Genomic DNA, 27,502 nt, shown 5'->3' with positions numbered 1-27,502 from the left:
CCTCTTTGATTGGATGATATTTGAGCAAAGAAGTGAGGAAGTAAACCACACAGATATCTGAAGCAAGGGTGCTCCAGGAAGAGGAAACAGTGAGTGCAGAGGCAGTGCGGTGGAAGCACAAGTGGCATGTTGGAGGGGCAGCAGTAGGCACTGTGATGGGGAATGAGCAGAGAGGAAATGGGAGGAGACGAGGTCATAGAGAGGTAGGCGGGTGGGCAAATCCCAGGCTAAGATTAGGACTTAGATATGATTTTGTGATGGGAAGCCATTGGAGAATTCTGAATAGAGGGACAGAAGTAGGGAGACCAGCTAGTCTTGATATGTGAGAGTTTTATTTTAGCCACTGGTTGGATGTTGATGCCATTAATTTTTTTTCTTTTCCCCTTCTAGTAGGTTCCATACCTAGCATAGAGCCCAATGCAGGGCTTGAACTCATGACCCTGAGATCAAGATATGAGCTGAGATCAAGAGTTGGATGCTTAACCGACTGAACCACCCAGGCACCTTGATGTTGGATGCCATTATTGAGAAGAAATTTCAGAAGAGAAATCAAAGTTCTGTTCAGGATAGATTAAATTTTAAATGCCTATTAGACATATGACTAAAGATATCAAGTAGAGGTGGATATTTAAGTCCAGAACTCAGGAAAGGAGTCAGGACCAGAGGTCGAAATTTGGAGTTGTCAGCCTCGGCATGGGGATCATGTCTCAGGACTAGAGAGAATCACCCAGATGGAGAAAAGAGCCAAGGTGTGGCTCTGGGGCCCTTCTCCTTGTAGAAAGCAGCACAGAGGGGAAGGAGGTTGAGAAGAAGTGGCTTATGAGGTTGGATGAGAATCAGAAGAGTTTAGTGTTAACAGAAGTCAAGATAAGAAAGTGCTTCAAATAAGAGAGTTCAACTGTGTCAAATACTGCCAAGAGTCAAGAAGGAGGAAGAGAGAAAAGTGGCCCTTGGATTTGACAATGTGAAGTCACTGGTGACTTTGCCAGGTAGGAGTGAGTTCAGGAGATGAGGTGCCCATGGGACAATGAACAGCTCTTGAGACAAATTTTGTGGGAAGGAAAACATAGAAATGTGACAGTAATGAGGGAAATGCAATTTTTATGGGTCAAACTCTCCTTTTCCTCAGTTGATGTTCTCTCTTGAAGAGGAGAAGACATCGCCTTGCACTGTGTTAGACCAATTGGTACAGGACTAATGGCTTCATGTCTTGTTTCTTTCATATATACTTGCATTTTAAAAGGAGGAATTTGCATTTTGTGTAGTAGATAGTTTAATATATCTTGGGTAGCTAGAATGAATGAATATTCTAGCTAAGACTAGCACTGGACTCTGTGTGTGTGTGTGTGTGTGTGTGTGTGTGTGTGTGTACATGCATTATCTTCAAATCTGGTGTGCTGGAAATCTTCCTGACAATCTGTTAGGCATCAGGGATTTTTATCTCCAGATGGGTGCCCCATTTTTCTTTTTGATAACCTCTTACTAATGAAGAGCCAGGGATGGGAGTTCCATTTACAAATGGTGAATCATTAGAAACAGATTTGTAGGTGGAGAAGGCTTGTCCAGCAGCAGAGCCTCACTTCTGAGGCATGCCGTCAGTTCGTTGCACAAATGGGCCCCGCAAGCAGATCTATGGGAGGGGAGACAACTCATTACACATGTGCCCTCCCACACCACTGCTCTAACCACAAGCCTTCATCAGAAAGCCTGAGGCCAAAAGGACAAACGCTCCATTTAGAGATCACCTTCCAAATCCCTGCCCCTTCTTCTTTTACAGCAATCTGGGAAACTGAACTTTTTTTTTTAACTTAAGATTTTATTTATTTGAAAGAGAGAGAGAGAGTTCACACACACACACACACACACACACACACACACTAGTGGGGGAGCAGAGGATGAGGGAGAAGACTCCTTGCTTAACAGGGAGCCAAAGCAGGGCTTGATCCCAGGACCCCGGGATCATGACCTGAGCCAAAATCATGAATTAGGCGCTTAACCTACTGAGCCACCCAGGTTCCCCTTAAATATTTTTTTAAGGAAATTTTGTTACTGCATAAAGAGAAATTCAGGGTAAAAAAAATAAATACAAATGAAATGCCATTACCGTGTTATTGAATTCTAGTTGTATGCTTGTTTACCAAGGGCTATCAGCTTGCTTTCCTTTTTTTCTTAGAAGGGAGGTTATAAAATATTAGAGTTATTAAAGATATAGCAGCACCAAACTGAAACTTTCTCCTTGACACAGTCTGAAGCATTGAAAGAGAAGAGCTGTTTGCACAGCCCTGTGAATGTACTGGAAGCCACCAAGATGTACACTTTAAAAACGGTTAACATAGTCTATGTTATGTGAATTTTACTTCAATTAAAAAAAACAGAAGTGAAAAATATTAATTTTGATCCAGTGATTTAATATCATATTATAATATTGCTTAAATTCTTTTGTCCCTGATTTTGGTGAAACACTGCACCAGGAAGGATGTAATGCTGAGACCCTCATGGTTCAGTGTCAGAGTAGCTCTGCTGTCTAAGGAGCACAGCTCGAGAATCTACAGCAGTTTTAAACTGCCAGTGCCTTCACTTGAATTTCTTGAATAATGAAAAGTAATGCACTTTAATTTCTTAAATAATGGAAATACTCTTCTAAGTCCCCAATCTGTTTCCTTACCACTTCTGAAACCTACAATATGTTTGAACTTGAATAGTTTACTTGTCAGAACTTAAATTTCTTCACCTGTAAAGTAGAGATAATACTACTCATCTTATTGTGTTGTTGTGGGGATTACCTGAGAAAGCCTGAGGCCAAAAGGACATGGTTCTTCATGGAAGAACCTAGCAAAATTCCTGCAAGAACACTTGTTCTGTGCAGGAATCCCTGTTCCTGATGCAGTTGAAGAATATTAGAGAGCCAAATTCATATGGATGCTTTATGAGAGATTTGATGCTGATGTGTTAATGATTGGCTAGAAATCCTTCTAATCCATGAATGGATAAACTTTGAGAGTCTGGAAAATAGTCACTATTAAGTATATAGTCAATGTCAAAAAAACAAAACAAAACAAAAACAAAGACTTCTGATTTCATTTTCAGAATCATTGATTGTTGAAATACATCTCATCATTTGCATTAAGAAGTATTAAATCATTATTTGTCTCCCTATTGCATTTCTATAGAATTGTCTTCTAGTACAGTTTTATATGTTGGGACTTCTTCAATGTGGTTTAATTAATTAATCTTCAAGTAAATCCAAAGCATATTAAGAACATTTATGGGATTTCCTTATGAAATATCATCACTTCTGGTTCACCCGCATTTTGCTGGTTTTGGTCATCATTATTTGTATTGTTGTGTTTGGCAGAAATCCTGGAAATACAATTTACTTTATGCTAAAACCATTCCTAAGGAAAAACTTTGACTCCACTGTGGAGTGAAATATGGCTACACTCCCTTGCATTGTGTTCTTGGTTTTGGCTATACATCAAACTAGCAATGATGTATTCTTTCAAACTTTGGAACTTGAGTGTGGGAGGTAGGGAACTTTCAGATGCCACAAACACACTTTAAAAAGCATTTCGAACCAGTCTTCTCTAGGAATTAAACTCTCCAATTTTTTTCACACACACACACACACACACACACAAAGCCCTAGGATGGGGAAAAAATGGATTACTGTTGATATAGGCTTCTCCTGGCATCTGAAAAGATGAGCAAGGTCTCATTTTGTATGCTTGAGGCATAGTTTGGCTCGTGGAGTAACTAAAGCCATATGAAGTGTTTTATGATGGGTGTTACAGTTCATTAAATATTCACTTACAAGGAAGACCTTTTAGCGCTGTAATTCTTGAGGTAGGCATTTTTTCCTCCTCAAAGTCTAGAAGGCTTCATTGTCTAGAATGAGAATAGGCTGTCAGGCAAAGTAAAGAGAGTTGGAGCTTCCTCCTCTGGGTACTTTGTGTTTTCAGTGGGTGAAATTACTTGGGAACATCCTGTGTAAGTCTTTCACTCCCATTTGTTGAGCATTGCCCTTCACATCTTTGTTGAAAAAGAACTATCTAAACACCTGTATCTTAAAAATGAAGGTGTGGATATACACATATCTAAGGCTGATGTTACATGTCCCTCTTGATTCCCCATTATTGATCAATAACCCAGGTTTGGTCTGCATACACGGAAAGTCCAACTGCATTGGAGTTTGTCACCAGTCACTTAAACTAACTGTATGTTTGCAAAATTTGGACTTATCAGAGACCTGGCTATGGATTGTGGTTCTCTGGAAAAATTCCAGGTAGAGGAAGCCAAGAGGATTCTTATGAATGCAGTTAATTAATTCTGAAACAACTTCTCATAGAGTTCCCTGACGTCCAGTGGAATTGGACAGCTCTGATTTTTAATCCCTTGTGAGTGTTGTGAAATCATCCTGTTACATAAGCAAGTAGTCATCTCGCCAGCTTTGGGGTTCATCTTGTTGTTGATAGATCTGAGACGGTAGCTCAGTGAGAGTGCTGGGGCATGGCTCCCCACCCCCACAGGGTGCAAGATCGCATTCTGTTAGACAAACACTGCTCACTTTCTTTCAATGCAAAAAGTGTGTGTGTGATTAAGTAGATTTGAGGCTCTTGGCGGTGTACTAAAGCGGAACAAAGCACTCTTGATGATTGGTAAGACAGGTGTTGGCTTTCTCCTCCTTTGTTTAAGCAGCACTGTTCCTCCTGAAATTGTCCCTCTGAGAGAAGACAGGCACCACAGTCAAGCCAGGGGCCAGGCCCTCATCCCTACTTTTACAGCCAGAGGCGCAGGGTTTAGTTCTGCTACATATTGGCAATTACTTTGCACCCCTTTCCCCCCTTTCATCTCAATAACTCTGGGTGAGCTGCCAATCCTCTCAGGCAGCCCTCCTGGGAAGAGGCCGAGTATATTTGCCTTTGGTTCACCTTGTCATCTTTTTCTGTCCTTTTGGGTCTTTTGGTTACTTTCTCTTCATCTTCAGGCTATTTTGTTCTTAGTTCCCTTCACCTCCTCTCCTCTCAAACAGACTCTTTGGCAGAGGCTCTGATAAACACATTTGCACTGAGGTGTAAATGGCTGATAAAAGATGTGTTTCTTTTCCCAGGAGTATCTGCACTGGAGCAAAGACATAAACTTCCAAGGGTGGAATTTCAGACCAGCAGGCCAGGTGGAAGAGCGCCTTAGGAGTGAGGAATCTTCCTGAGGCCACCCTAGGCCTGCTCCCGAGGAAGGCCCAGCTCCAAGGTAGTCAGCAGCTGGTGATGGGAGGCCCCAGGCTGCTGGCCGCGGGAGGGGCTGGTCCCATGGCCAAGACTCTGGCCTCGCTCCACGACTGGAGTTTGAAATCGTGAGGCCCTGTCTGAAAATCTTGAGCAAGAGTCTTGCTTATCCCAGAGGAATGTTTGGAAACACTAATAATATTACATTTGTGGTGAATGTTTCATTATCTTACTGTTTTCTTCAGCCAATGTGATAGACACATCGTAGTTTTAAGGATTCTTAAACTTGCCTTTTTGTGAAATGGCTGAAGTTCCCACATATAGGTTCGCTCCTGCTCATGGAAACCGGTTAGTTTCATCATTCTGTTTCATCATTCCTCAGCTTGTCTAAATCAGAAGTGTTTTTGATATTCAAACGCTGACCTCTGGGCAAATGAAAAATTGCTAAGTCGCAGTAAAATTCTTCCAGGCTTGGAGCACATAGTCATGAGCACATCGCTGCAGAATGGGATCCCTGGGGCTGATGTCAAGACAGGGAACACCAGCCCCCATGGAAGAGTCTGCCCCTCCTCTGGAGTTCTCTTAATGGACTTGTGAGCCAGTCAACTCTGCGTGCTTGACATGTGTCGGTTCTCAGAACAACTCCTGCCCCATTTTAAAAAGTCATTAAGTTCCATTATAACTAAAAGCAAAGACTATTGGTTAACACTTCTCCCCCCAAAACACAATTCACATGTTAGACAGACTAGTTATTTTATCCCAGTGAGTTGAAAATTCACTATGCATTTCCCCTCCTCTGATGCTTATGGTTGCTGAAACACAAGTCAGAGCTATGATGTAGAAGCATATTTGCCTGTTTTCTTTAGAGCCTGAGCTCCTTAAGGACAGTGGATGAATCTCATGTATCTTTTCTTCCCTCCAGGGCCCTTTGTATAGTAAGTTCTTATAAAAAAAAAATTCTGAGGTGGAAAAATGAATAAAGATACTCATTCCTTATCCTATTTTTATAAATTAAAATCCTTCATTTCCTGACTGTTTTGTCTACAGCATTCTAAACATCCTTACAGCCATAATAATACTGTCTCTACCACAACACAGATGAGCTTCAGAAACTTACAAACTTGTGCTCAGTGAAAGCAGCCATAGAGGACCATATATTGGATAGTTCCCTTTATGTGAAATGTCCAGAGCAGGCAAATCTCTAGAGACAGAAAAGAGATTAGCTGTTATATAGGACTGAGTGGGAAGGAGAAGGGGGTGTGGAGACTGCCAAAGATAGAAGTTTCTTTTTAGGGTCATGAAAAATGTTCTAAAATTTATGTTATGGTCATGATTCATTAACTCTGTAAATTTACTGAGTGGTACATTCTGATGCTATGGTATGTAACTTACAAATCAATAAAGTTATTAAAAATGAAGAGACTCTGGTCTTGGGTGAAATGGAGAGAAAAGAAGAGGTCTTGGCTTGGACCCTACTTCTATACAGGCGTGGAAAAAAGAAGAATAGTTAATCTTAGAATTTTACAGATACAATAATAAAGTACTTTGGTTGGTTTGGAGGTGAAAATGAAGATGGTCATCTTTGGGAATGAAGAGGAAATTGAGGCAAGCTGGCAAAGAACTTATGGTGGACATACCCTAAGGTGATCCTCAAGGACCTGACTTGTATAATTCCCTCCTCTTGAATGTAGGTGTGTCCTATGACTTGCTTCTAACCAGTAGAATATGGTAAAGGTGATGGGACATCATTCCCACAGTTAACATTTTGTCCTCAAAGTCTCCATCTTAGCAGACTAGAGTGAGAGATCCTCCTGCTGACCTTAAAGAAGCAAGAGGCTCAGATGTGAGCTTCCCATGAGAAGAGTCATAAAGCTGAGAACAGCTGGGGGCCTCTAGGGCGTGGGGGCAGCCACTAGCCAACAGCCAGGAAGAAACCAGGGGCCCTCAGTCCCATAACCACAAGGAACTGAATTCTGTCCACAACCATAAGAGCTAAGAAGAGGACTCTGAGCTCTAGAAGAAACGTCACTGTGTCAACGCCTTGACTGCAACCTTATGAGCCTCTGAGCAGAGGACAAGAAGCTGTGAGATAATAAAGGTGTGTTGTTTCACGCCATGATATTTGGTGTAATTTGTTTGTTTGTTTACAGTGATGAAAAATTAATGCAGAGACGTTGCAGGAATAAAAGTGATTTTCAGGATGTTTGGTAGAAGGGCTTCTGGAAAAGAAAACTCAGGGTGTTAACCCCCTTAGGTTAGGATGGGTGTCTTGCTGTTGACATCTGCAAAAAGCAGTTAAGATGAGGAAAGATCAAATGAATCTGAGAATATGGGCTCCTGTCCACTCAGACTCATCCTGGAAGTTCACATCTTTTTTTTTTTTTGTATATTTTTTTTATTGGAGTTTGATTTGCCTACATATAGTATAAACCCAGTGCTCATCCCGTCATGGAAGTTCACATCTTATAGGAGAAGCAGAACAATAGTAAAATATCGACTATCATTGTACTAGTGATAGCAATGACAAAAATGTGTGTGTATCTGTGTGTACGTGCACATAGGCACTAGGTTAAACCCTTTTATGTATATTTAATTATTGCATTTTTTAAAAATTCATTTACTTATTTTAGAGAGAGAGTGAATGAGCAGGGGGAGGAGCAGAGAGAGAGGGAGAAGCAGACTCCATGCTGAGTGCAGAGGCCAACATAGGGCTTGATCTCACAACCCTAAGATCATGACCTGAGCCAAAATCAAGACTCAGTCACTTAACCACCTAACCAATCAGGCACCTCTAATTATTTCATTTTTAAAGAGACAGTATAGGACATGTTGTGGTTCTGAATTTGGAACACTAGTTCCAAGTTCTGGCTCCATCAGCCTACCAACCACGTGACCTTAAGCAAGTCACTTAAACACCCTTTCCCCTCAACCTACACATTTGTAAAACAGGCTTAGTAATAGTATCTACCTCATAGAGTTGATACGAGGACTAAATCAACAGTGCCTGGCACATGATAAGCCCTCCTGTTACCTCTAATTGTTATTGTTATTGCTACTGTCTAATATTGCTTTAGCACATGGTAATTACGTATACCTCCTCTCTTGTTCACTGGGTGACCTTGAGCCAGTGACGCTCTTTCTGTCAGTTCCTCTTTTGTAAAACAGGGCTAGGAACAATAGCTTCCTTGCAGGGTTTTGTAGGATGAAATGAGACAATGCTGTGTCTAGTGCTGTTTGCAGAGGTCTGACTGATGAGACAATCTTTGTTCCCTTCCATCAAGGTAGAGATGTGCCTCCTGGAAAGAGGCTGGGTGTCAAATAGGACATCATGATCTCTTCTTTTATTCAACAGTTTTGTCTGCAAGCTTGGGAGAAGGCATCTAGCATAGTGATCAACATGTTTTAGTTTTCAGTGAGTGTTAGTTACTGTTAATTATTGCATATAATCATCACAACAATTCCTTCAAGTTGGGTTCTTTATTATACCCATTTTACATTTGCAAAACTTAGGCTTTGAGAAGGCAACTTGCTTAATGCCAAGTAGAGTCAAAAGTGAAAGGCAGACTCTGATCCTTTTTCTTTTAAGATTTATTTTAGAGAGAGCTGGTGTGAGCAGGGGGAGGGGTAGAGAGAATGGGAGTGAATCTCAAGCTGACTCCCCACTGAGCACAGAGCCTGATTCAAGGACTCAATCCCAAGACCCATGATACCACAACCTGATCTGAAACCAAGAGTCAGATGCTCAACTGACTGAGGCCACCTAGGCACCCTGACTTGCCTGATCCTAAGCAAAAGTATTTCAGGAAAGCATATTTTACACAGACTACAGAGAACAAAGACTGTTAATTACAATCAAGGCCAAGAATATGCTTTAAGATGGAATTGGGGGAAAACAGGTAGAAAAGGACAATCATCAAATGTAGGTGATGACAAGGAAGAAAAGAAAACACAGGCTAAATGAAATTCCTGGTAAACAACCCCATGACGTTAAGATAAATTTAATTCCACTTACATATTTTACAAATAAATGTGATTTTTACAACAAAACAGTGACACTGGGTTAGAAGTTCTCATTTCCTGGCTCAGGGGTGGAATGCGTGGACAACCCAAGTGAGCACTTCCATGTCTGACTTCTGTGGGCCATCATCCGAGACAGACACGATTACAAAATCCCACAGTCTGGCTGGGGTTGATTGGGAGGCAGGAATCAATTGGTCTCTTTTTCCAGCTAAACGAGGAAAGACAACAGGCGAATGGGATGAAGTTGTGCCAGGGCCACACATCCTGAGTTTGCGCCAGCTTGTATCCTGGCTTCACTCTTTCGGAATCCCAAGGCCTCCCTGGACAGTACTTTTTACCACCCAAGTATTAGTGTTGCATGGGATGGACCTTTGGGGCAGACCCAGAGGCGGCCAAATGGATAGTTTTGTTTGTGCAACAGAGTTACCACCAGAGAGCTAGCTGAATAGCCGGCCTAGCTAGAGCACTTCCGTAATATGGGATAGAAATAGTGGCATCCTGGACAATGATGAAGAAGATGATGATGATGGTGATGGTGACAGCTAGTATTTATTGACTTGAAGAGTGCATTGAGGCAATGCAAGGCTTTTTAATGGGCGTTAAGAGCATGAACTTGGATTCCAGATTGATTGCCTAGGTTGAAATTCCAGGTCTGCTACTTACTAGCTGTGTGACTTTGGGCAAGTTACTTAACCTGATTCAGTTTCCTCACCTGTGATATGGAGATAATCATAGTTCCTAGATAGGATTGTTGTAAAGATTATATGACATTATAGCCAGTATGTGTATAAATATAAATACACAATAGGTGTATATTTATGTGTGTTTCTGTATACATATACAAATACACATGTGTATAAATACATATACCCACATATTATATATATTTACATATTTCCATGTGCATGTGTGCATAGATCCATAGTATATAAAGCACTTCCCATGCTAATGATTAGGACAATCATTAGCATTAAGTGCCAATCATTAGTTCTCAAGCACCCACTGTAGCAATGATTGAGAGCTTCCTCTCTGATAAATGCTTTAAAGACACGATCTTATTTAATTTTTACTGCAGCCCTGTGAGATATCACATTTTCCATTTTACAGATGAAGACCTGAGGCAGGGAGGCTTCAGTGATGTGCTACAGGTCCCATTCTGATGGAGCCAGGGCTTAAACCCTGGTCTATCTGACTTCAAAGCCTGACATGTACAAGGCTAAGCTGTGTCATCTCCCCATTGATGTAAGCAAACTACCCACAAATATCCCAGTGCCTGTATTTCTCTAAGATATCCTTAATTCACATGCCAGAACAGAGGCTTAGCTCCAGAGCTCTCTATGAACCATACAAATATCTGCATGGTTTTAGCATAAAATGATTTATAACCACTCTGGTAGAAATCAGAATGTTACACATGGTACCTAAAATGCATGCCACTGGATAAAGGGATTTTACAACCCACAGAGGACGGTACATGAATCTACTAGAGAGAGAGGATTCATCGAAATGAGAATTTTTCTCTTTTCTCTCCAATAGTTCATACTTCCCAAACAGGAATAGTGAAAATGATATCAGGTTGCAACCAGAGAGGAACCAAGAATCCGTATTAGAGACTGTGTTTTCCCATGCTGAGTGCACTTAGTTATCCCGACAATGTTACTTGGTGCCACAAGATGTAATTCCTTCAGAAGAGAGATTGGCCCTGCATTGCCAGACAGTATATTAGGTGCTGAGGGATCGGAGAAGAGCAGTCCAGAGTCCCACAGGTAAGGCACACATGAGCAGTGGAGGGGCTGTGTGTGTAGAACACAGTGGTCTAGAAGTGTGAGGGAGGGAGAGTACCTCCGTGCCGACAGAAATCCCAGAAGGCTTCATGGTGGAAGTGAGCTGGGCCCAATGGATGAATGGGGGCTCGCCACTCAGAGAGTCGGAGAAGGCCTTTCAGGTAGGAGGAACTGTATTTGCAAAGGCACAGAGATCAGAATGAGGCTGCGTGCTCAGGAAGGGAAGGGAGGCAGGTGCGGCTGGAGCAGAGAGTGCAGAGCGAGGAGGAGGAGGGTTGTGGCGCAATATGCAGCTGGTGAGGCCCAGGGGTGTCACCAGGGAAGGGCCTTGTGTTTCCCGGAGTGTGGGCTGCAGCTCTGGGATGGAGTATGGTCCACAGGCAGCTACAGGACTTCTCTGTGTTTGTAAAGACTGGAAACAGGAAAGACCAGAGAAGAGCCACCCGAGAGCAGGTCACTGTGATGTTAGGACAGGAGGTGGTGACAGATTGAATGAAGAAGTATCAGTGGAATGGAGGAGAAGGAGAGGATGGCAGAGAGGTCGTGAGGGCCGTTCTCAATCAGATTGGGTAAGCCGAGGGGGAAAGACATTAGGGGCGACAGAGATTTCTGCTCTGCACAACCATGTACTCAGCTAAACAGGAAACACAAAAGGAGCTTGGGCAGAGAGAAAATGAAATACGGAGTCTGGATGTGGGAGAGGGGCCTGCTCCGCTGGGCACATGTCCCACCGGTTTCTGTCTCAGATGGCTGACTGTCAGCAAATGGTGGTTGAGTTTGCTGGATTCTTGTTTGGGGAGTCAGTAGGGAGGTGGAAAGGGGGTTCCGGGGTCCCTGAGAGAGCTTACGTGTGGCTACTAGGAGAGGGGTTGTAGCTCAAGCCATGGGGGAAGGATCCTGCCTGGGGGCAGCACTGGGAATGGGGGGGCTGGCTGCGAATGTGCCACGTGGAGCACCCCAGGTGGAGGGGGAACAGATGGAGAAGGAGGCACAAGAGAGGAGAAACAAGTTGTGTAGAGTTAAGAGACTGGAAAGATTCAAGAGGAGAGTGTTGGTTACTGTCAGATGCCACCAGAGGCCACCTGGGAAAGTCCTGAAGATCCACGTTGGGTTTTCTCACTAGGAACCGTGGAGAAGCCAGCAGAGCTCCTTAGGACTGGAGACTCAGGTGAAGGCGTGGATGGGAGGATGTTAGGATCAAAGGAGGCAATCTGTGCGAAAGCACACTCCTGATTGTCCAGGGGTGGAAACCAAGGTGGGAGTCTAGCATTAGCATGACCATGGCATAGGATCGTCTTGCAACATCCTGTCACCAACTCCTGGAAACTAGGAAAAGATTTTGATTATGCTGACTTGTTCCTGGCACTGTTACTAATTACCTCGTGGAACCATAAGGAAGAAGAGAATTCTAAAGAAATTGTGAAGAAGTGTTTGGTGAAAAGGAGAAAGGAAGCCTTCTCAGCTGTGGAGAACAGCACACAGACGGGGTTAGAGGAGGCCCTGAGCAGGGCAGGTGGGGGAAGGCGGGGGTGGGGGGGTTTGCTTGTCTGCAGTGAGTATCTGACGTGAGGCGTCATGGCACTGAAAGTTCATGACCAAGTCCTTGGATCTGACCTGAAAGGCCAGTGGGAGCCATGGAAGGTTTCTGAGAAACGGAGTGACGTTATCAAAACAACATAGTATATGCAGCACCAGGGTCCAAGGCCAGATTGTCAGACATGACCTCCATGTTCTACGTTTGCTTGGTCAAACACAGCCTGCAGTGGGAATGACTGTGTTTGTTCTTGTCCCAATAAACTCCAAAAAGTGCTTTGGCGTGGGTGGCTGACACCACACTCAATTGCACATGCAAATACAGTAATTATGCCTGAAAAATTAGAGGTCAGCTGGAGGCCAGCGGAAGATTTGGCCTCTCTGCTTCCAGATTTTGAAATAGCAGATTATGCACAACTCACTGTCTTCCGCCAAGACCTCATTACACACTTTTGCCAGCATCTCATTTTACAATTTCCATTCTTTTAAAGAGAAATCCCCACACAATGGTGATTCTAGCCAACTAAGTGCTTTCCCCCACAGGGCAGTTTGTCAGAGCGTCCACCCCCTCCCCAGACCAGCTCCCCCTACCTGCTGGCCTCTGGGACACCCCTCCCCCCCCACTGCCCGGGGGACTCAGAGCCACAAAGGAAAATGCCCAAAGCCACGGGCGCCTGGATTTTCTTAGGAGAAACATTTTGGGAGAGGAGGATATAATAGAGTCCTGAATATAATATGGCACAACAATCTTAAATATTCCAGACAGGAAAAGTTTTTTGTCAAAGCCTTTGACAGTTTAAACTTTAAAGCTTTAGCAAAACTTTTAAACTTTTAAACTTTGAACCTGTTTGAACCTCTCATGATTTATGAATTATTAAATGTACCACTGAAAATCAGACTTTTCTCTTTAACTAGGAAAGCTTTCTGCTTAAAAGCAATGGAGAAGAAGGTTGCTGTGGGGGATACAGAAGGAAGAAAGGGTTGTGGGTTTGTTTGCTTGTTTGTTTTTTTTTCTGGAGCAGCATTCCTTTTGGTTCTGTAAAACCCAAATCTAGAAAACATTTAGGAGATAAAAGGCCCAAACCAAGGCACACAATGAAAAAGGAGGAGAGAGATCAAAAGTAAAAGGTAAACTGTCTGAAATTAGTTATATATATAAATAAGAGTTGAGTTAATGCAAATATATAATATGCATTTGATATATTGGTGATAAAATATACATAATGTGAAAGTTACCATTTTAGCCAATTTTAAGTGTGTGGTTCAGTGGCATTACGTATATTCTCATTGTCGTACAACCATCACCACCATCCATCTCCAGATTTTTTCATCTTCCCAAACTGAAACTGTGTTCCCATTAAACATTGTCATTGTCCCCACCACCATTCCTTCTCCCCAGCCCCTAGCAACCTCTCTTCTATGAATTTGACTATTCCAGGCACCTCATGTGAGTGGAATTTATATACACACACACACGCAAATATTGCAGAGTACCATATATGTGAGGAACTTGGATATATATATATATATATATATATATATATATATATATATATCCTGCTTTTATAATATAGCCACAAACATAAGGAGGGTATCAGGCAAAGAAGAATCTGAGGTTTTCCATGCATTTGAGACAGAAATGAAAGGCAAGCAAAGTGAGTACAGATAGGGAAAAAAAAAAACAAAAAACCTGGCTCTGATTTATGCTTCCTAGAGGGTACAATTCATTTCAATCCTCAGGAGCCCCGAATCTCTGATAAAACGTATGGGCTGAGTTGAACCCTATCACCGACAGCCCAGTCTTTTTTTTTTTTTTTTTTAATTGGAGTATGGTTGACATACAATGTATTATATTCACTTCAGGTGTACGACAGTGATTCAACAACTGTGTGCGTTACAAAATGCTTAGCGCGGTGAGTGTAGCCCCCGTGTGTCACCATACAAACTTATCAGCATACTATAGAAGGTATTCCCTCTGCGGTACTTTTCATCCTCGTGCCCTGTTTCTTTTATAACTGGGGCTTTGTACGTCTTCATCCCCTTCACCTATTTCACTGGAAAGGCCCAGTCCTGAGGACCCCCAGCGGGCTGCAGGGGGGTGGCTGGGGTCAGGGCCGGACAGAGGGGGGGCCCCGGGAGAGCTGTTTGCAGGGGGCACCTGTCAGGGAGCCCATGAAGGGTGAGTGACCCAAGTGCTGACGTCTTCCTGGAGCCTGGGCACTTGTGGGATGAGCGCGTGCCCGACTTCCCCGTGGCTCCCAGCGTGGACACTTTGTGACTCTGTTAGTGTGTTTTCACGGGCATAGTAACCAGGTCATAGAAACGGTGCCCCCACCGTCACCCCACAGCATCAAGTGTAAACTCTGTGGACACCCGAGCAGCCCACAGGTGAGCAGCAGAACATTTAGGGATCGCCTCGAGACTTTCCACCAGCTTCATCGTTTGGGCATCTCACCTGGTGAAGGCCTAATGGCACTGGGGGGGTGCAGCCTGCTTGCTGGCTGGCAAATGAGCTGGGATTTGTTCTTTAATGATGTCCGAAATGACAGAGGCCTTCCGTCTGGGGTGCGGAAAGGTATGTCCCGTGAGGAAGAAGGGGGGAAGGCGGTGCTGTGTGAGTGGGCAGGAGGGACCCCAAAAGGGGGAGGGTGGAGCAGCAGCAAATGGCTTGCTTCGCAGTCTGCCAAGTGCTGTCCCCCAGTTTACCTCTTGGAGAAAGCCTGTCCTCTTATTGTCTGTTTGGGGAGGGTGAACACATTTGCCCAGGAAGCTATAGCTGGATTTCCCTAGTTGTCCTGTCGTGTGTATAGAGGAACACACTCTCTTAATGGCCGAAGTTCTGTGACAGACGTCGTGTCCCTGGGAAGATTCTGGCAACAGCGAGAAAGGCCAGGGTGGGGTTCTGCTCCTCCTATTGCACCTTCAGCAGTAGGTGGGGATTGATGCCAAGTCCCAGAAAACTGGGCTAGCACTGTGTGAATGCCTCCTGCTCAGAGTAGGGCAGGGCAGGGTGATAGGAGGATAGGTACCCGGACTGGGAACCCACTACACCCAAGAGTGGATGCTCAGGAGTTAGCTCCCTTCGCCTGCCTCTGACACCATCATGAATTCACATTCTCCGCGGGAGAATTTTCCGTGTTCTCCCCTCGTGCTGGCTTTCCTCAGTCTAAGGGAAGTCTTATTCCATGATGGATCTCTTGAAGAGCTTTATGTCAAGGACAGCACACAAGTTCTTGGGTTAGTGAGTGATCCCCCTTGGGCGGATATCCCTGAGATAGGTCTCACATAAGTCTGTGGCTTAACTCTGTCCCCACTCCAGCAAAGAAATGCCACAGTTTACCAGTTGCCAGAGAGAGAGAGCCACTGCACCCTCCTGTTCTGTGACCCTTCCAGTCACCATGGTCATAGGACACTGGAGAGAGTAAGAACAAGATTTAAAGAAAAAAAAAAAAAAAAAACAAGAGGACAAGCTACCCCAGGAAACTGAATGGAACTTGAGCAGTCGGAACATTTAACCATGGAAACTTAGCCCTGGTTTAATATAACAGGGTATCTGAACCAAGAGAAAGAAGAAAGGCAATCCTGAGTCAGTCAGCAGAGGGGAAAGGTTTACAAGAGGGAGCATAGTTATTATACCACCATTTATTGACTGCTTCGTGTATACCGATCACTGACTAACCATTTTATTTGGATCTTGTGCTTGAATCTTGGATGAATTCTGGAGCCAGGCTGCCTGGGTTTGAATCCTGGCTCCATCATTCACTTCCTATGTGACTTAGCCAATTGTCTTAAATGCCTGCGGATTTAATTTCCTTGACTGTAAAATAGAGATAATAATAATACCTAACTCACAGGGTTTATGACGATTGATTGAGAAAAGATTTGTAAATCTCTTAGCACAGTGCCTGATATACAGTAAATGCCAGCTTAGTATTGGAGATAAGGTCTATACATCTCCACTAGTGTGGATGAGGAAGCTGAGGTTCAGAGACACTAGGTAATTTGCTCGGGGTTGTCCAGCCAGGATTTGAACCTAGGCTTGTTTGACAATTTCACCTGTGGTTGTCTTAACCAGCAGAGTGAAATGTTTTCAGAAATAGAATCCTTTCCCTGAGATGATGTATGATGATAATGATGAATTCTGATATGTGCTGGGTGCTTTATGCACATTATTTAATTCTTATAATAGTCCTTTTGGTTATCTATCCTTATCTCCAGGTATTGAATTGAAGAGTATGCCTCTGAAATTCACATCTATCCAAAACTTCAAAATGTGACCTTTTTTGGAAAAAAGTCTCTCTGCAGATAGTTAGTTACAATGAGACTCTACGGGAACAGGGTGGCCCCTAATCCAGTGCCTCATGTCCTTATAGGAAGGCCAGAAGAAGACACAGAGACACACGGAGAATGCCATGTGACAATGAAAACAGAGATGAGAGTGGTATAGCCACAAGCCCAAGAAAGCCAGGGAATGTCAGAAGTCCCCAGAAGCTAGAAGAGGCAAGGGATGGTCCTTCCCTAGAGCCTTCAGAGGGAACATGGCCCTACCAAACTTTTTAGCCTCCAGAACCATGAGAGGATAGATTCCTATTGTGTTCAGGCACCTCATTTGTGGTCCTTTGTTATGGCAGCCCTAGGGAACTAGATCTCCCCAGTCGACATTTGAGAAACTGAGGCTCAGGCAAGCTAAAGGATTTGCCTCAGGTCAGCTCATTGGCGGCAACAGAACTGGGACTTGAACTTGGGTCTGTCTGATCCCCCCCCCCCCCCGCCCCCGCCACTGCTCTGACATCCCCCAGTGAGTGTCAGGGTTGCTGAGGCATCCGGGTCATGGTCAGGCTAGCCATCATGGGCACCCTCCCCAGCACTATTGGGTCCAGTCTCTCCTGAACTTGACCCTGTGGTCCAGACACCATGAACCACATGCTGCTCAGTGCACTTGGTGGAAGAGACTAAAACAGCAGCCATATGTCCCTTACTATTGGGAAACAAATCTACCAGAAACTTGGGAGAGACTTTCCCAAGTCCCAAGTCCCAAGACTTACACAGGTATTAATTTAGGTTTTCTTAAAGTACAAGAGATAGAGACAGTTATTTCAGAATAATACAAGTTGTAGCTCCTGGAGAATTCCTTCGCATTATATCCTCCCAGATATAAAATCAGATTAATGACCAGTCATCACCACCTTCAGCTCATGCATGGCCCTGCTATTTATTTATATCCTCTATAACAAACAGCTATGAAGCTGCCAATGAACTCCGGAAGTAGAATATTGGCAGTAACTGACAGAAACCTGTATTCTCCTCCCCGTTCCCTTCCACCTCTCCTTGTATAAAAAACAACCCTCTTGAGTCTGGTCTTTGTTATTTCTTTATAAATACATACTTTTGTCAGATGGGCATATGTGTGTGCACAACTCCTATGTGGTCTAGCCATTTCTTTGACTTTGACCCCAGTTTTATTCATCCTGCCTTGGTAACTGGCAGGTCATGGTCTCAGTAGCCCAAGTGGCTTACTAAGTAATGCTTTCCTCATACGTGCGGGGCACTGTGCACCTGCTGACTGCATTCTTGTGTGGTCCCACCGCCTTGCTCACGTCTCCTGGCCCTGCCAGCAGATCTGGCTATACACCCCTTTCCTGGAGACAAAGGCACAACATGCGGAGAAGTGAGGGCCAGTCATGTAGCATAACTGACCAGAGTACTGTGAGAATGGAGGCTGTGTGCCAGATTACGTTTCTTAGCCAAGTCTATTAGGCCATCTGATAGCTCATTTAGCTCTCGGGTGTCCTTTCTATGTGTATGATCACACTTCTTTTTCGAAGGGATCCAAAAAAGGCTTAATCCTGTGGCATTTTTACACACACAGGGGCTTTTGTTCCAAGGTCTTCTGCATGCAAATAATAATTTTGAAGCAGTTAAACAAATCTCTTTGTAACCCACGGAGGCCCATGCCTGTCTCCATATCTGGCAAAGGGAGCAGGGATGCAGGTGAAGCCCAAAGGAAATGTTTCTTTGAGGGGAGATTCTGGTCAGGCTTCTCTTGGTAGGTGGATAACACCTGATTTAAATGTCAGTGCTTCTTCCAAGCAGGGGTGATGCTGGGGATCAGGAACAAGAGGTGGTGAGGCTGGGAAATGGAGATCATAGGGAAAGAGAGACTTCATTTGATATCGTGGGTTTGGATGGGAGAGGAGGAAATGGAAAATGCATCCTCTGCTGATTCACAAAGAGAACGGCTTTCTGGTGCCTTCCCTCTGGATTGTGGACATTCTCCCCCACGAATAAACACGGAGAAGGAAACAAAGGAAAGGAGACTTCTAAGTAATTCCAGTAAGTTGTTTCTCTGGCCAGAGACTTAGCCTAGAGCCAGCACACTTCAAAGACAATACAGTTGCCTGTCAGCTGCAGAATTTCTCTGTCCAAGGTGAAATATTTCATGGAGGATGAGGCAAAAGTTTTGGAAGGAGAAGGTGATAACACGAAGCCAAGGAAACAGAGAAGGAATGATACTCCAGCGGGGAAACATGCTTGGGGAGCAGGGGGACAATTCTGGCCTGAACCTAGAAGGTAAAAATGTCATAACAGGCAAGCAGATGTCTTCTGGCCGAGAGATCAAAGCTGTTGCATTTGGAATGTTGTCATGATCCCTTTTTAAAAGGCGGCCATCCTCCAAATGGATGCGTGGTAACCAGTGAATGTGATCACGAGAAGTTCTTGGGTGGAAGTCATCAAAATCCATGAATTATCATGGCTTTTATTCCTTTCCCTGGGAGATTAATAACGGGTGGGGCAAAGACCAAAGCCAGAGGGATCTAAGGATCATAGGAAGAGTCCCCCGAGGCTTCCAAATGGAACCTTGGAGGTTATATTTTGGATGTGGCTAGTGGTGTTTGGAAGGGTAATGCTTACTCAGTGCTAGTTCTGTACACGCAGAGCCCACAGATCAAAGGATGGAGGACGGGGACTTCCTGCCAAAAAAGTAGCCCATAAAATGCTTTATTAAGCACAGAGAAATGAGCTTTGGCAAGAACACACTCTTACACGTGCAGGGAAAGTGATCAAGGTAAAGAAGCCAGGAGAAACCTCAAAAGCCAGAACTGTGGACATTTTTCAACTTTGATGAAAAGCAAGAGCAGTCATCATTGTGACAACCATAATCAAGTGACGTTTCCAGTGATCATGACATCAGGCCATTTCCTCAGGGAAAGTTGCTTACAGCTTGGGAAGTTTTGGCTTTTCTGGAGCCTCTCCCTGAACAGTGGGGCCAATGATAGATTTGGATGAATGGAAGCCTGGGGACAGCATGGTAACCAGGAGCACTCCGACCCTGGATGGAAGGGCTGGGTCCCAAGGAGGCATTCCAGTCCTTGTCTCACCTACTCCCCCTCCTCCCCTCATCCATTCTGGGTTTTCAGACAGCCGAGAACAGCTTCTTGCCAAAGTCTTGGTGATGGATTTGGGGGTGTCATCTGTTTGGGGGCCTGGGGATTTAAAAGATTTCAGCTGCATCTATTTAAGTCTTGCTTAGGTGTGTTCACATGATGGATGTGTCACTACCGTTAGAGGGGGGACATGCGGGAAGGAGATGGGACCTGATGGTGGAGGGTAAGTATAAAGGGGGTCTTAAGGAACTAAAGAAGCTGAAGTGATTTTAAGAAACCAAACCAAACCAAAAGGTGTGTTAAGAGAAGGGATCCCACCTTTTATGGGACGATGTCCTAGTTCTTTGCCCCTGGTGGCCTGTTCCCATCTGCCTCCACCTCCCATGTTGCTGCACCACCATTAGAGCATGAGACTGCTTGCATTTCCCCACGTGGACTGCGAGGAGCTGACTTTCAGGGGTACCCAAGGCTCCCCACCTCCTGGTAGTCACATTCCTATAGAATCCTCTCTCCTTCAGTGGGGGCTGACCTAGCAACCTGCATGACTCAAAGTGATGGGATGTCTCTTCTGTCTTGCTAGCAGACTCTGTTGCCTCCCTGGCTTGCACATTTCAGTGAGGCCAGTGGCCATAAGGAAGAGGACCACTTGGCAGAGAACTAGAGGTGGCCTCCAGCCAGCTAGACCAAGGTCTAAGTCCAACAACCCTTGAGGAACAACAATCTTCTAACAACCATGTGAGCTTGGAAATGGAGCCCTCTTACAAGCCATCAGATGAGCCCCTAGCCCTGCCCAGCACCTTGACTGCCACCAGGAGAGCCCTGAAGGTGAGGACCCAGCTAAGCTGTGCCCCACAGACACTGTGAGATCATAAATGTATGTTGTTTTAAGCCACTAATTTTGTGGGTAACTCGTTAGGTGGGAATAGATACTAGTGCAGAGCCCTTGAAATTTCATGGACCTGTGCTCTTGCTTCTGATCTTCCTAATGCCTGCGAGGCCTCCTCTACCTCCCCCTTGCCAGCTTGGCCAGTCCCCACTCATCGTTTCATATGTAGTTCAGGTACTACATCTTCGGAAAGGCCCGCCCTGCCTTCCCATGGGATTGACTTCTCCCTTCTTGGACCTTGCGCAGACTTCATAGCATTTAAACCTATAGTGCAACTTGCTGTATTTCTATCAATCTCCATAGAAGCCCTCCAATTCCTAGAAGAGGGAAGTATTTTCACCTGTTAGAACTGCAGTAGACCTTTCTGAAGCACATGAAATCAGTTACTCCAAGGGATTAGACAGTGATGGAGGAAGGGCCCAGCCTAGGCTGGTGGTGAGTGGCCTGGGTTGCTGGGAAGCAAACAAGGTGGGTGGCTGCGGGGGGGTGGGGTGGGGGGGTGGTAGTTGGGGGGAGATAGCCCTTGCCCCATGGGCTTTGGGACAGAACAAAAACAGAGTGAGAATGAGAAGGGATGTAGGGTGCATCTGGAGGGAGGTTTCATGCTCAAACTTGAGCCCGGCTCATCAGGTAATGCAGGGCTACACGCCAGACACAGTTCAGTGCCATGGATTTCCTTACACATCGTAAAGATGTGACTGCCTTCCTATTTTTAAATTCTTTGTAATTTTATATGCTATAATACATTTATTTGCTTATTGCTGAGGGTGCTCATCATATTGTCTTGGTGAACGTCATAGCCGAGGGCTTAGCGGAGTACAAGGCCCATGGTTGGTGTTCATTAAGGATGCTCTGAGTAAGAGTGCTAAGGCCTGCCACCTGTGGGTGGTGAAACAGAGAAAACAAAGAACAGCAGGCAGCAGAAGGGTGGGTGCTGATTGCTGGGGAAGAGCTTACCCTGTTTCCGCACATCTGGCCGGTGGGACCCCTGGCAGGAGTGCTTGGTTGCTTAGGCATCCCGCCAGCTCTTACTGACCATCTAACAAGCGCAAGCCTTGAAACAAGATTGGGGATCCTATGACAAGACAGGACAAGGTTCCTGACCAGGGGTGGAGAGAGCCTTGAGGAACCTGTAGGGGCTTTCAGGTAAGGATGGAAGAGGGCCCAAGCCAAGGGCTGGGTGTGGGGGAGGGGGGGCTGAGTGGGGGGAGACTTGTTTTGGGGGCCCGTTGGGTAGATGGTGTGGGAGTACCTGCATGTCCCTAATTAAGATGGATATTGTCTTAGTCTGCTCAGGCTGCTATAACAAACTACCATAGACTGGGTGCCTCAAACAACAGAAATGTACTCTCTCTCAGTCCTGGAGACTGGGAATCCCAAGATCGAGTTCCAGCAGGGTTTGGTTTCTGGTGAGAACCCTCTTCCTAGCTTTTGGATAGCTGCCTTCTCGTGATGTCCTCACATGGCAGAGGGGGCAGGAGGGCGGGTGGGAGATGGATAGAGAGAGATCTGCCTCCTCTTATAAGGCCACCAATCTTATTGACTTAGGGCCCCACCCAAATGACCTCAGTTGGCCTTAATTATCTCCTAAAGACCTGTCTCCCAAAACTGTTACATTGCACGGCTAGGGCATACACATCTGCACTGTGAGGGACACAATTCAGTCTGTGGTGGCTGTTTCCTTCTGGAGCCAGGTGGTGCATGCCATGCATGGACAGCCCAGGCTCCACCTTCTCTTGGGCCACATGTCCAAGCAAAAGGCCAGGGCTCTCCAGGCTCAAAGTGGGGTGCCAGGAGCATCTGACTCGTGATCTGAAGTGACTTCATGCCCCACAGGTACCAAATGATGGTTCAAAGCACTGGACTTTCAGAATTGACAGGACCCAGGCTCTGCAGCAGGTGTGATGCTTGTCATTAGAGGCGCCAGCCCTGCCTTGATGCAGCCTGCTTGCAGGGAGCACCTGCTATGCTGCCCCTGTGGTAGGAAGTCACCTCAGCACCAGGGAGAGGAGTGCACGTATAGCCTTTGGCTCAGGTCATGATCCTGGGGTCTTGGGATCGAGTCCTACATCAGTCTCCCCATGGGGAGTCTGCTTCTCTCTCTGCCTGTGTCTCTGCCTCTCTCTCTGTGTCCCTCATGAATGAAAGAATGAATGAATGAATGAATGAAGAAATGAATAAAATCTTTTTTAAAAAAGAAAAGCAATACAAGCTCATTATAAAAAGTTGGTTAATATGGACAAGGAAAAAATTGAGTGTTCAGAATTCAACCATTCAAAGCTCTTGCTACGGTGATAATACTGTATCTTGTTCCTACTTTAATCACAGATACTTTTGTTTGTTTTATAAAGTTTTTTTTAAGATTTTATTTATAAAAAAAGATTTTATTTATTTATTCATGAAAGACAGAGAGAGAGAGACACACACACACACATACACACAGGCGGAGGGAGAAGCAGGCTCCATGCAGGAAGCCCGACGTGGGACTCGATCCTGGGTCTCCAGGATCACGCCCTGGGCTGAAGTCAGCGCTAAACTGCTGAGCTACCCGGGCTGCCCCTGCCCTGTTTTATAAAGTTTTAATCATATAGTAAATATAACGTTGGCCTGATTTTTAAAAGTTCCTGTTACTGGGTAAGCATTTTAAAAGGTATTACAAACTTTATAAACTTTATTATTGCCCTTTTAAGACTTCCTTAGTTAAACACAAATGGTTTGTTTTTATTTTTTTGCAGCTTAGCAATTATAAGTGTTTTAGGCAATGACTTTGCCTCTGGGGAAAGTCTGTTTGGGCAACGGTGTATTTTTATTAATAGTACTTTCTGAATTTCCTATGTTCCCAATTTAGATCTCAAATTTGACTCAAGTTGTTTATTACGTAATTTAAAAATTCCAACTGGTGGGTTTTTATTTGCTAAAAATCACTTTAAATGGCTATTCCTCAAGTTGGCAGATATATTATTTCGCTTTGCTGTGTACTTTCAACTATTAACTATTTAATTAATGTTGAGCATCTTTGTACATGAATCTTTCCTTAGTACATGATTTCTCAATGGGAGTGATAATTGTCCCTAAAGGAGGGGGAGTGGTGAAATAAATCTTACTCTTTTTTTGGTATAAAACACAGATATAAATGCAACACATAAATAGTATATATGTGTTATAAAATTGTAGGGACACAAGGAAAAAGGTGCTTAAAAAGGTTTTGTAATAAAGGGTCGATAATAAAAAGAAAGGGTAAGAAATACTGCCTGGGAATAGAGGCCTAGAATGGAAATAGTAACTCAAAGGGCTTGAACATTTTATTTATTATTTATTTATTTATTTTAAAATATTTTATTTATTTATTTTAGAGAGAGAGTAAGAGCAAAGGGAAGGGCAGAGGGAGAGTGAGATCTCAAGCAGACTCTGCCCTAAGCACAGAGTCCAGTGTGGGACTCGAACACAGGACCCCAACAGCATGACCTGAGCTGAAACCAAGAGTTGGATGCTTGACCAACTGAGCCACCCAGGTGCCCTGAAAAGCTTGAACGTTTTATTTTTTTTTATTTTATTATTTTTTAAATATTTTATTTTTTTGTTCATGAGAGACACACAGAGGCAGAGACATAGACAGAGGAAGAAGCAGGCTCCCTGTGGGGAACCCAATATGCGACTTGATCCCAGGACCCTGGGATCATGCCCTGAGCCAAAGGCAGGTGCTCAACTACTGAACCACACCCAGGTGCCCTAGGCTTGAATTTTTTAAAGGGCTTGATGGATATTCCAGTTTTGCCTTCTACAAAGGTTGTTCTGATGTATACTATCTCCAGCAATAAAATTATTTTATCCTAATTATGTCTTATTTAAAAAAAAAAAGTCTATGAAATATCCACAAGAGAAGAAGCCTTTTATAATCCAATTCTCATTTTGAACATTCAACAGTTAGTGTTGTTAAGAACACAGGTTTGGTGGGGATTAAGGAGTGCACTTGTCCGATGAGCTTGGGATGATATGTGGAAGTGTTGAATCACAGTATTGTACACCTGAAGTTAATATAACACCACATATTAACTTACTGGAATTTAAAGAAAAACTTTAAAAAAAGAACACAAGCTTTATAATTGACAGGTGTGAGCTCTGTAACCTTGGGTAAGTCACATCACCTCCCTGAGCTTCAAATCCTACCCTGTGATACAAAAATCTTAATCTGCAGCCGGGGTTCTTGGCTGCAAGTAATCAAAATTTATTCTGACCGACTTAGGTACAGAAGTTTTGTGATGGGATTTGAGTAGCTCAAAGAATCACTGAGAAGGGTGGGTGCAAGTGGGCTCAGAAACTGCTGGAAACAAGGGAGGAGCCACTTGACCTGCTGCCCCTAGCATCCAGATGTTGCTACCAATGCTGCTGCTAGAACAGCTTCTCCCTGTCCCCTTCTTTCTGCCACTTGTTTCTGATTAAAATCTGAGGCCAGACCCAGTCACACGCCTGAGGTCTAGCTGCCAGGCAGAGAAAGCAAGTGTCTGGCTCTGTGGCCTCTGGTCAGCAGTGAGAGAAAGGGAGCCCCAGGCATCTACAGGGAGAATTTCCCCGCACCTGAGAAGGGGGTCAGATACTGGGCAGCTAAGACACAGAAGTCAAGAAGTCTCAGGAAGTCCTTTGTGGCACTGCAGAGGGTCTTTGGGAGGATTACGTGAGCTGAAGCACAGAGATTGCTGGTGTTTGGGAAGATCTCAGTAGATGGAATCTATTTGTCTCATGTGTTTCTGCTCTGCACAGGAGCTCCTGCACCAGGACACATGCACACACACACACACACACACAGATATACACACATGCATGTGCACACACAAGCACACACTTCTTTAAAGAATAATGCAGTAGGTGAAAACTCCATGTAGGATGCTGGGAATGCCACAGACCATAACTGTTTACGTGTCCAGTGGTTGGTACAGTCCGAAACTCAGAGGAGGAAGAGACACGGCTGGCGGCTGCCTGGGAAGGCTTTGCAGAGGAGGAGGGCAGAAATGGGTGATGAAATGAAGGCGGTTGCATAATTTGGCTCCTGCCATGGGGTTGCAAGTGTCACGGTTCTTCAGCACAGGCCAACAGCCCCCCGGGGTGACTCTCCATTTGATCTGCAGCCTCCAGAGCTTGGGGGCCACATTGCCTATGTAGTGAACTCTACCCCTCAGCTGGCCGTCCAGGGACATGTGCGTTGGCGGACCACATGAGGCCTTCTGGAAAGCCCCAAGCCGTTGCCAGACTGTCTGAGAATCCTGACTCCTACTGTAATACTGCGAGTTGATACCTGTGACAATAGCTGTCCATCCCTTTGGACATTAAATGCATACCAGCCCCACCCGAGAGATCCTTCCAGTTTCTTCATGCTCCCCGAGCCTGGGGCCCCGCACCTGCCCACACCATGGACAGGACTGCCCTGTCTTTGCCCGGATGGTGGGAATCGGATTCTGTCTTTCAGTTTGACAACAGCAATGAGTTGCTATTTTTAGCTTTGCATGGGAAAGTCTGAGGGAGCAGGGAGAAAATGGATCAGCCAAAAAATCTTTTCCAGGGCAGCTGCCTTCTCAGCCAACATGGAGCAAAAGAGGGGAGAAGGGAGGTAGAGATGTCTCAGCCACTCCATTAAACACCACTGACTTCAAGGTCCTCCCTCGAGTACCCTGGCAAGTAGGGACAGCGGAGAATTGAATCATTCTTGTGAGGCAGACATTCTTTGCCTGTAAGAGGGACAGGAAAGGAAGTGAGGAGAGATTCTCTGTCTTCTGAAAAGTTTCAAATACTATCAGAAGGTTCTGTGGGAGCTGCCGTCGGGCACCAGCAGGACAGGAGGTGGCCCAGTGGTCAGAGGTCCGGTGAAGGGTGATGAGAGAAAGCCCAACAAAACAGAGACTGTGAGATGGGGAGGGTGGTGGCAGGCCGAGCAGTTGGTCCCCATCCAACAGAGTGAAAGGTTCAGTGCAGGGAAGCCGGGGGGTGGGGGGCAGGGGCAGGGGAGGGCAGAGGAAGGAGGCCCAGGAGGCCAGGAGGTACGTGTGCCAGGCGGTGGGGCTTAGGGACCGCAGTCAGGACCCGGCTCCAGCTGCTGGGATGGAATTAGGGGCAAGACATTAAGCCTGTGAGGAAAAGGAGGGCGCACAGCAGGGCCTGTCTTTGGAAGAGATGAGGTGCCAGCAGGTGACTCAGTCATGGAGAGGCAACCTGACATATTAGAGAGTGGGGGCTTTCAGAACGACCTGCACTCAGATTCCCCTCATGAATCTTGTTGGCTGAGTGAGCTTGAGCAAATCGGCTAGCCTCTCTCCACTGTGATTTGCCCCGCCGAATGCTACAGTGTGAGGGCAGGTGTATTCAAATGTCGTCACCAGAATTACTCCTGGGGAGAGCACTGGTTTTTGCAGAAGAGCTGTGATGCCCTGTTTCGGGGATGATGCTGATGCCCCAAGACACAGACTCTACTTGGGGAGAGCCAGGGGGAGGCTGGGGACTGTGCATCACTCTCCCTCCTCTTCTTGGTGCTCAATCTCCAGCAAAGTTACTAAGCTCATGAATAATTTGGTATGAAGATATCTTTGGGGATAACCAGAGGAAGGGCTGAGGTTTGTGTCAGGGCTGAGGCGGAGCAAAGAGGCAGGGGTACGCATGAATGGGAAAGGGTACTCAGTGGACTTC

At 45.1% G+C, this 27,502-nt stretch overlaps 1 long non-coding RNA gene across 2 annotated transcripts in view; it reads left to right on the top strand.

Annotated features, from left to right (window-relative positions):
• LOC118355206 (uncharacterized) overlaps positions 1-6,640 on the top strand; it is a 90,973-nt gene extending 84,333 nt beyond the window's left edge. Inside the window, exons 1-2 of one of the 2 annotated variants that reach the window (XR_004817222.2) lie at positions 419-989; positions 5,108-6,640. This is a non-coding gene — a long non-coding RNA (uncharacterized LOC118355206). Of the gene's footprint in view, positions 1-418; positions 990-5,107 lie in introns of those variants that run through there. The other variant, XR_007412120.1, reaches the window with a different exon arrangement.
• The last annotated feature ends 20,862 nt before the right edge of the window (positions 6,641-27,502 follow it).

The sequence above is a fragment of the Canis lupus genome, chromosome 7 (assembly GCF_003254725.2).
Source record: "Canis lupus dingo isolate Sandy chromosome 7, ASM325472v2, whole genome shotgun sequence".
NCBI lineage: Eukaryota > Metazoa > Chordata > Mammalia > Carnivora > Canidae > Canis > Canis lupus.
This window is presented reverse-complemented; position numbering and strand designations above follow the sequence as displayed.